This window comes from Octopus sinensis, linkage group LG9 (genome assembly GCF_006345805.1).
Source record: "Octopus sinensis linkage group LG9, ASM634580v1, whole genome shotgun sequence".
NCBI lineage: Eukaryota > Metazoa > Mollusca > Cephalopoda > Octopoda > Octopodidae > Octopus > Octopus sinensis.
The window spans coordinates 85,912,810-85,921,239 of NC_043005.1; positions in this window are offsets into that span (position 1 = coordinate 85,912,810).

Below are 8,430 nucleotides of genomic sequence, written 5' to 3' on the forward strand. Positions count from 1 at the left end.
ATGTGTGTGTGTATATATATATATATATATTTAATATATATATATATATATATGTATATATATTTAACTAATACTGTATGACTAACGATAAAATATTTTTTTAAATTGAGGATACACCACCCATTCTCTGTATTCTTTGTAATTGTTTGGTATATGTACACGCACATGTACGCCCACACACACAGATATACCCACACACAAACACACACATACATGCCAACACACACGGTTGCACGAATACACACACATAGACACAAACTGACAAACATGCACGCACATATTTCGCTTAGTTATCTTTGACAGCCAACTATATACGTGCTTAGGCCCACACATTCCACTACAATCATATAATTTCACACAAACAGAACTCTTATACGTACGCCTCACAAGCGCAATACATTACATGCATACGCGCCGCATGGGTGACAAACTGAAATCTTAATCATACATCACTAACTAAACACGTCCCGAACACTTCAAGTGAAGGAAGGGCACTATATTCTGCCTGAATCCGCTTGAAATCGCTGCGAAGCATTTCATGGAACCCTCCTTATCTTCGTGAATATAGGATATTCTAGAAAACGGAGAAAGGCAATGGAAATTAATTAAAAATAGTATTGGATGAAGTTAAACTGACGACCACCAATATGTAACATTGTCAAACCGCCCTCTCTCTCTCTCTCTCTCTCTCTTTCTCTCTCTCACAATTCTCTCTGTCTTTCTCTCTCTATTTCTCTTTCTTTTTCTCCATGTCTCTCTTCCTCTCTCGCGTACTTTTCCCCTCGCAGTTTAATTGTTTGTATTACACGATTCCGTTTCTAAAACTTCATATTTTTAATATAATATCTTAAACTCTACACCTATTTCTCTGTACACACATGCACACACAAGAGTAAACCACTCCCCCACACTCATACACACTCAAACGCACAAACGAACACACACACACATATATATATATTGATAATTTTAGCATACGTCTACCAAGTATTGTATAATGGATTCGAGGGTAAAAACCAATATATAATGTGTGGTGTGAGTGATTTCCCTAGGGATGGTTACAAATATTGAGAAAGAAGGACTTGCAAAGCCATAGTTCTTTGCGTGGTGGGGGTCAAATAACCATAGTATGAAACTTGTTTAGTGATTTATTAGCAATGCAACACACCCACCCACACACATTCTCTACTTAATGACAAGTAAGGGGCCACATCAAATGTCAAAGCTAAATGCATGTTATTGGTTGGTTTCACATAAAGTCTTCATTTCCAAAACGACTTCATACCGTGCAGAAAATGACCTTAAAAAGCCATAGGTGAAACAAAATATATTTTGTCGAACTAAGGGCTACAGATGAAATATTTTCAATCATGCATCCTTGTACTTTATTTTAAGCAGCCGGCTCAAAAGTAGTAGCTTTGCACTTCTCATCCACAGGAGCACCCATCGCACACACAAATACACACACACGCACATACATATATCGAACTAATTATCTACTTATCTTCTATCTATCTATTTACATATATATATATGTATATATATATATATATATATATATATATATATATATATATATATATATATATATATATATATATATATATATAAAACTCAACTTGCGTGTCTGTGTGTGTATCTGTGTGTGTGTCTGTGTGTTTAACTTCCCGGCACATCTCCTCCTAGCTAACAAATCGTAGAACTACCAAAAATAGGTCACTTAAAGTTTAGGCGAATGAAAATTGAACTGCGCTATTTCTGTTCCGAAGTTCATCTGGCAAGTACAAAAATCGATAATGTGTTTGTTTAGGCCTTGTCCCATGTATTGAATAGGGAACTTTACTCAGTCAGCTGTTTGACGTGAACTGTGTTCACCGCGCGTGCAAGCATGCGTAAATTGCATGAAAAATGAAAAAAATCAAGATATAAAAACGAATCGCCGTAAACATTGTAGAAATTCGGCCAAGAAATGAATTTTCGGGATGTAGGCTGGATGATTTTTGCGTATTAATCGTTTGGACTTTGTGAACACATACCAATTGTTTTCATAACATTTTTAACGCTTTGAATTAAATGTGACCATTTTGCGTTGTGTCTGCAGTTTGAATCACTTTAACCAAATTTTAGCAGGCCGGATTTTTGTTGATTACGATACATCGCCAGCGACTCCCTGAAACTCTCCCCTGAAATCTCCGTTGAGAAATACTGATCTAAAAGAATAATTCAACAATGCAATTATTTGATCAACAAAAATATATAAATAAAACTGAAGTTGTCTGTGTATGGCAGGTTTGGTAGCCTTCAACTAACACTATCTCCTCCAAGACCCTGCGGCGCAAGTTGACCAAAATTGAGCGTATGATAGAAGAAAGCTTGCTCTTCCCTCCGTAGAAGAAAAAATTCAAATCGGACCATGTTAAGACCAAAAATTATTTACATCAAAAAGGTATGCTTTTTTCTATGAAAATCCTTATTTTTTAACGATTTTTTGACTGTTGTGTCGCAATTTTTCGGTGTATTCAACCAGAAAACTGTTCACTTAAAGAGAATAACAAGCTACATAATGAAAAATTTTTACTTTTCAAAAATTCTAATTCTAAAGGGTCGAAACAAACCCTAGCAACGCCGGGCGATACTGCTAGTTTATATATATATATATATATATATATATATATATATATATATATATATATATACATGTGTGCAGAGTCCTGTTACCAGATAAAGGGTCTTTCAGCAGCCATCCTCTTTACCCAGGGCAGCACTACCTCCTCCAGGCTCCTGATATAATCCTCCGTGTTGAGTGTGAGGCGTACAGGTAGTTGGTTGGAGGCATAACGTCACCATCACTAATGATCACTCCAAACACCATGATGTTGACTGGATGTTTTGATTATTATCCCTCTCGGTACATTCTTAGATTGCCCAGTCCTCAGATTCACACCTAAACACTGAAATATTTGTATTGAATCTTCCGGCGCAAATGCCAAGCAATACAACGTATCGTTTCCAAATTTCTTGTCATGGTGGCGTTTCTCTCACAGCCGGTGTCCAACTGACTCTACTATACTTTGTAGTCGACAAAATCCCAAACAAGCAATGCGCATACTCGAAATTAAGAATATAAAAGGGTGACAATTTATCGATCGCACCTTGTATATTGTGGAAGCACTCCGTCGATTACGACGACGAGGGTTCCGGTTGATCCGAATCAACAGAACAGCCTGCTCGTGAAATTAACGTGTAAGTGGCTGAGCACTCCACAGACACGTGTACGCTTAACGTAGTTCTCGGGGATATTCAGCGTGACACAGAGAGTGACAAGGCAGGCCCTTAGAAATACAAGTACAACAGAAACAGGAAGTAAGAGTGAGAGAAAGTTGTGGTGAAAGAGTACGGCAGGGATCACCACCATCCCCTGCCGGAGCCTCGTGGAGCTTTAGGTGTTTTCGCTCAATAAACACTCACAACGCCCGGTCTGGGAATCGAAACCGCGATCCTATGACCGCGAGTCCGCTGCCCTAACCACTGGGCCATTGCGCCTCCAAACCTTGTATATTATATTACGTAATATATACATATATATATATTGTGTTACACACAAGCACACATACATAATACATACATACATCGCACATATGCACCAACACACATGGTTACGCGTTTGCTACGTGACTGTCACTTTCTTTCGCCTGCCTTTGTCTCTCTTTATTTCCTAAATTATTCCCTTTTGCGCCCCCCTCTCATTATATATATATATGAGAGAGAGAGATAGAGAGAACGGCAGAAGTATATATATATATATATATATATATATATATATATATATGTAGGTATGTATGTATGTATGTATGTATGTATGTATATTGTTCCTTTCTGTTTCGGTATATAAAGAGATCTCCATCTATGACTCTCATGCAGTCTTTACGTTTCCTGTTTTCCAGCTTCTTTCTCTTAGGTGTTTTCGCTCAATAAACACTCACAACGCCCGGTCTGGGAATCGAAACCGCGATCCTATGACCGCGAGTCCGCTGCCCTAACCACTGGGCCATTGCGCCTCCAACCTTGTATATTATATTACGTAATATATACATATATATATATTGTGTTACACACAAGCACACATACATAATACATACATACATCGCACATATGCACCAACACACATGGTTACGCGTTTGCTACGTGACTGTCACTTTCTTTCGCCTGCCTTTGTCTCTCTTTATTTCCTAAATTATTCCCTTTTGCGCCCCCCTCTCATTATATATATATATGAGAGAGAGAGATAGAGAGAACGGCAGAAGTATATATATATATATATATATATATATATATATATATATATATGTAGGTATGTATGTATGTATGTATGTATGTATGTATATTGTTCCTTTCTGTTTCGGTATATAAAGAGATCTCCATCTATGACTCTCATGCAGTCTTTACGTTTCCTGTTTTCCAGCTTCTTTCTCTCTCCTTTCTTTTCTTTTTCAGTACACGCACCACATTTTATTCCTTCAATCTTTACTTTACAATCTCTTTGATCTGGATGTGTCTTTGCATCCTCTTCGGTATATCCTCGAAATCTCTTTTTTGCTATATTATTTATTGCCATCGCCTTTGTTGTTCTTGAAGATTATGTTTATATTTTCGATATTTTTATTTAGAGCCACGTTAGCCTTGATTGAACTCTCGTTTAACAACTTGGTACTATCGTAGAATGACAAGGTTAGATCCACCTAACCATTGTTAAATTATATAAAGACACTTACATTTATGTTTAACGCCTTCTTCTACGCTAACGCACGAAAGTCGTTCGTTGCGAGATTCTATTCCACGTAAAACTCCCTTTCTTTAAAAAACAAGATTGTTGAGCGTGAACTTCTGTATATAGCAAATAACAAACAATACATTTGCTGGTGAGTACTGAACTTAGCCAGGCTAAGATTAAATTAGCATAAGAGCACGAAACAGCAAGGATCAGAATAATGGTATAGCTGTAATTTTTATCAGGTTACGAACCATTAGATATGAATGGTATTCGTTGCAGTACTCTGTCTCTGGGAAAAAATCACTATATATAGATTTTATGTGTAAAAAATAACGAGTCAAGCACCACTGTGCATCGGAGCGATTTCGACTCACAAGTAGCAGAAAACGACTCGTTTACTTGGAACTAGGACTTAGCCTTTGTTCTTATATACATATACTTAAATATATAGTAAACAATGAACAATACATTTCTTGATGTGTAATGAGGCTGGTCCCGCCCAACCGGTGACAATAACATGTAACACAATATGTTAAACAATTATTGTATGGAGTGATATTTTTTAATGATAATTTGTGACGTTTTTCTGAGTTTTTTTTTGCGTATACCACATACTAATATATATGTAACTTGATAGAATCATTATCAGAGGCACAGACACAAATTCACAGTAATATAATGCGCATGCACGAATATATAGTTCTGTTTAAAAAATATTCCTAAATCCACTAAAATGTAAACGAGAGAGCTAGTTATGCAGACATGCAAAAATATGTGATGCTGTGTGTGTGAGTGTATACATATATGTATGTATGTATATACATTCCAATAGCGAAACAGAGAGAGAGAGGGATGATTTCAATACAACTCGTACACACAAATATATGTATGTATGTATGTATGTATGTATGTATGTATGTATGTATGTATGTATGTATGTATGTATGTATGTATGTATGTATGTATGTATATATCACAGTGGACTCTACTCTTGATGAGAAATCCTTGCAATATACTAGGACGTCAAAAAATGTCAGACGCCATGATAGATCGTTTCCACTACACACATTTTTTATTCTCCTTGTTTCTCTCCTTGTTTTTTCTGTGTCCCTTTCTGTAGAAGAGCGTAGGCTCGAAACGTAAAAGACAGTTTCTATTCCTGAGTGTTATATTAATACATCTGTTTGTTTTGTACACTACCTGTCTTCGTCTTTTGTTTTTTTCGTAAACTCTCCCTCTGTATCTCTCTCTCTCTCTATATATATATATATATAAATATCATATATAGATATATATATATATATATATATATATATATATATATATATATATGTGTGTGTGTATGTATATATACTCACGTTCATATACACACATACTTATATGTTTCTGTAAAAATAGGAGTCCGTATATTATGTTGGTATATATATATATATATATATATATATATATATATACATGTATATACATACATATGTATATATATGTATATACATACATATATACATATATATATGCAAATATGCATTTATATACACATACATACAGACACACACACACTTACACACATGCTTTTATGGGTATATATAGAAAGATAGCAAGATAAATGAATATACATTGCTCAGTCTCTCTTCCTCCCTCCCTTCTTTCTTCCTTCTTTCTCCCTCTCTCTCTCTTTCCCTTCTTTTCTTCCTCCATCTCCTCCTCTTTCGTCCTCATTCCCACTGTATATCTCTTCTCCTCCATTCGCCTCACTTTCCACTCTATCTGTGCCTCCCTATCTGTCACTCTCTTTCTCTCCCCTCCACTCACAGCTTTCTCTGAATATATGTGGTTGTGTCAATAAATATGTAAGCAAATATATTTTCACTCCTTGCACATTAATAACCATTTCCGCCAGCCTCTTGTTATTTATGGCAACGATTAATTCAAATCATTTCAATATATTTTATCATTTCCCTACTGAACTAAACGAAAATCGTTCTTTTAATGATATACAACATATTATAATCTTACATTAATTATCCGCTTAGATATGCATTCACTAATCTTACAGTTTGAAAATTCAAATTATTAGACCGATTTTTTTTCATCTGATTTTTAGATACCATTTCCTTATAAGGATAAAATTTTCTAAATTTTTCCTGCTTTAAAATTCTGAAACGAATTCTATCATTAAAATATTTCTAAAGTGCTCCCAACGGAATTATATATTTAATTATTTCTACAGAATAAATATATCTCTGCTTACGTTTTCACATTCATGTTATGTGCTCACTCCATCGAACCTACGAGTTTATGTCTATAACGTACATACATGCACGCACATACATACACACATATTAAGCACCATATTACTCATTCCTTCTTCACACTGTGATCGGTCGAAAGACAGAATTTAAGGAAATCCATAAGATGATCACTGGTTGGACTTTCCCCTCTCCACGACGAATTCTCTGTACTTTTTCTTTCTCGATTTTACTTAAAATACTTTTTGCTAATTTCTGCTCACTGGACGAGAATACCGTAATTACAATGGCCTCTAAGACAAATTTTACACTTAAAGATCATAAACACTATCTTATACATTGTTCTTTTCCTATCAATCAAGCCTTGTAAATGTCACGCAGGTTCCTTGCGTAAACGTACTGTATACAAAATGGCATCCTTCCTTAAAGCTGTATCATGTTAAATCTTCTGGATTAATATCTTAGCTGTAATATGGCGGTCCATCCTTATCCTGAATAACACCAATATCTCGTTCTATAATTAGGTATTACATAGTCTTATATAATAATCCCAAAATAACTAATAGCTAACCCTTGAATTCAATCGAAATTATTGACTACAAACAAAGACCTAAACGTTAATGTAATTTTCGTTGCAGGATATAATAATGGTGCAAGTAAATTAGATTTTATATAGGGATGGGATCTATTTGATCTGAGTATGGCAGCTAAGGGTCTCAGTTAAAATCAATGATGTTTATGCCTATAGATTCGGAATAAATTAAATTCTAAATTCCTTTACATCAAATGGGGATTTTACAGAGATAAGGTCCTTTAATTATTAAACAACATTAACTACCCTACAAAACTGTAGGTTTACGATAACCTACAGGTCTTCTTTAAAGAGTCAGATTTTTAAATCTTTAAAGACACCCGTTTCTAAATCACATTCCCTTCCATCATGACTTTGATAGACATAGCACTTTACCACAACACCACCCTCTTTACATTATCTACAGATATTTGTCTTCATCTTGTTTGTTGTTTGTCTTCATCATGTTTGCTCATATACCCTCCAGCCTTCATCAGGTGTCATGGAGAAATTTCGAACCTGGGTTCTCATTCCTAAGGTATTTTTTCAATGTTGTTATTATTATTATTATTATTATTATTATTATTATTATTATTATTATTGCTATTATTGTTATTATTATTATTAAGATCATCGCCTAGAATCGAACTAGGAACCTTGGGGTTAGTATCCTTAACCACTACGCTATATGCCCGTAGGCAAATATCGGGTGAATTTTAGGGCTTATAAATGTAACTAATGTACATAATACCTCATCTCTTAAATATAGAACACCACCCTATATTCTCCTTATAGTAAACAAAATAAAACTTTGCATTCCGTACAGAAATTTTACAACCAAC